This window comes from Pteropus vampyrus, unplaced genomic scaffold (genome assembly GCF_000151845.1).
Source record: "Pteropus vampyrus isolate Shadow unplaced genomic scaffold, Pvam_2.0 Scaffold334, whole genome shotgun sequence".
Taxonomy (NCBI): Eukaryota; Metazoa; Chordata; class Mammalia; order Chiroptera; family Pteropodidae; genus Pteropus; species Pteropus vampyrus.
In genome coordinates, this window is record NW_011889115.1 from 1,196,991 (window position 1) to 1,199,811 (window position 2,821).

Sequence of the window (2,821 nt, forward strand, 5' to 3'; positions counted from 1 at the left end):
CCGGGAATGGTATGAAAAAGAAGTCAGGTGGCTTAGAGAATGAATTTTTAAGGCTCCGTGAAGTTTGAGGTAGGTATTTCATTGAAGTTTGCGCAAGTGTGTGATGGAAGAAGCTTGTGTGCCTGCGTGTGTAGCGCTCTCGCGCGCGCTCGCGCTCTCTCTCTTTCTCTCTCTCTTTCTCTCTCTCTCTCCCCCCTCCTTCTCTCTCTCTCTCCTCTCCCTCTCCCCCCCCCCGCCCCCGTGTAAGCATATGCCTGTGTGCTCTGTGAGGGTTCAGATGGGACCGCAGGGTGGAAATGCCTTTTGTTCCCACAAGAGGGCAGCATCCTGAGGGCTTTGTGAGCGCTGTATCTCTCGTTATCTCTGCAGGCTTCGGTTTAGAGAAAGTTATATCGAAACTTTCAAACTGATATCACATCTTAGTTCGTGATATTAAAAAAAGGAAGACACACAGAAAGAAGGAAAAAAGACTGAAGTGAAGAAAGAAGAGAGAGAGAAAAAGAGAAAAGCAGGCAGCCAGCCTACCCCAGGAGAGTCCCAGTCACACCAAGACTAGGGGGAGGGCTGTTTTAATTGTGGGTTTGGCCGACTGACGACTGGAGTGCCCTCCTCGGCTGTCTTAGTTGTAGCCGGAGGTCATGTAAATCGACCTTAAAAGAATGCATAAGCCATAAATTAAAATAAACCCTCACCCAAGGGCTGATCCATAAGTAGACAATATCGAACCTGGACAAAACGAGCTTCCCTTACGAGCCGACCTAAACTGCATCCCCCCAAAGAATAGAGACTAAATGCAAAGTAAGTTTCCCAGCGAATATTTTGTTTTCTTGAAAAGTGTTGGGTTGATTCACCGTGTGACTGCGACGGCGCATTTTTCCGGAGCGCTTCAGTGTTAGCCAGGCTCAAAGTGCGGGAGGTGGGGAGAACCCGCTGGGTTTCTGGGCTTCTTAACGCTACCCCCACCCCACCCCCATTTTGGTTTGGAAACTTTGGCTATTTGTGGGGTTGATGCTGGGCGAAGGCGGGCAAAAGTCGAGGATCTCGGCCGCGCTCTCCGCTCGGGTAAAGTTTCCCGGAGGGAGTTCATAAAGAAAACCCGGGTCGCTAGAAAACCCGTACGCTTCCTCCGCCCACCCTCACCCCACCTCCGCTCTGCGGTAACTTTCCCGGGACCCTTCGTGAGTTGCCCCCAGTTCCCTCCGCGCTCTCTGTTCTTCCCCCCCACCTCAATTTTTGAACGTGACTTTTTATGATCTCTTTAGAAATAAACAAACCGGATTCCAAGACAATCCGAAACCTAAGTGCTAATCTGTGGTCCTCTTTGCTCGAGACGCTTGGGCAGTGGTGCCAGGTCCTGCGGGGGCGTGTTAGCTATCGCCCAGCCCTGCCCCACGCGGGCTCGGCCTGCGAGTCCGCAGGCCGGGCGCACGGTCGCCGGCACGTTTCTTCCGCACCCCGCGCTCTCCTACTCCGCGTCCCTCAGCCCCGCCGGCGCCCTTCGTCCTTCTCGGCTCCCAGCCTGGGGCCCGTCGCCCGCTGCCCTCTCTGCAGACCCGCGGAGATCTGCCGCTCTGGGGCTCGGCCCAGGCCCGGGGCGGTGCTGCCACCCATATGGGGCCCAGCTCGAGCCTGGCAGCTCCCTGGGGAGCTGCTTTTTGCTTTCTCCCTTAAAGGGCCGGTCAGAGAAGGGAAAAGGGGCTTGTGCAAAGGTTGCTGGGGTTGTGCTCGGGCTCCTGGAGGAGCGGCCCGCGGCTGCGGTGGACAGATTAGCTCCCTTCACCGGGCTGTATCCCAGGCGCTCCGCGGAGCTTTTAAGATAAAAAGAGAATTGGTGTGTTTGGAGCAGATAATAGATAGTTGTTGCGGCGTGTGTCGAATTTTATTTAAGCTCTCTTAGGCCAAGTTTGAAAACGTTTATTTGTATGAATTGCCAGATATTGAATGCTGCCTCTATTTGGGACTAAAATAAGTCTTCGACTCTGTTGGCGGGGCTGGGTTGTTAGCAAGATGGGCTGTCCCCAGCTGCTTCTCTGTGTGTGACCTCCTCTGAGGGCCGTGCTTGAAGTTTCGGTCTCGAGATGGTCCGAAGCCGTCGCTGCGGCAGACTGGGCTGGGCTCCGGACCTCCCGCCGCTCTGTCAATAGGACACTCGGATATCGTCCATGTCCAGGGCGCTTGACCCCGGCGCGCACTCCTGCGGCCAGCCCTTCGCGCTGGCTGGGCGGCCCAACCAACAACTCAGTGGAGTCGGGATGCGAGAATGCCCTCTTTCCCCCGCCTCCTCAGGGTCTCCTCTCTTCTGCCCTTTATAGTCACATGCCCAGGTTTTTCCCGGGTCCCGAGGAGAACAGACACAGCCCCGCCCAGTCTATTTCTAGGAGGTGGGTTTGGTGAATAAAAAGGTCAAGTGATTGGGTCCGTGAGCTGGTCCATGGCGAGGGGGCCCAGGACGGACACCTGGCAAGGACCGCCCCGCCTGTCTGCCCCCCCCCGCCCCCTGCTGGTCAGCCCTCCCACGGCTGGCCTCCCCAGGCCACATTCTTGGGCTAAGTGTGAGAGGCTGTGGGAAAAGCAACCCCGAACCGGCCAAGAGCTGGCGAAGCTGATCCCGAGATGGCATTTTGTTTTGAACAGTTGCTTGGGTTGACGTTTCCTCATAAGGTAAGGTGTCACTGGACAGTCGGCTGCCCAAATGCCACATGTATATAATTAGCTTGCGCACTCAGCACCTTGTCCCTGAGGCCCGTAGGCACGGGCTTGGCCGGCCTGGCCCATTCAGCTCCATTCTGGGCTGTAGGATTCCCGAAGGAGGGCCAAACTG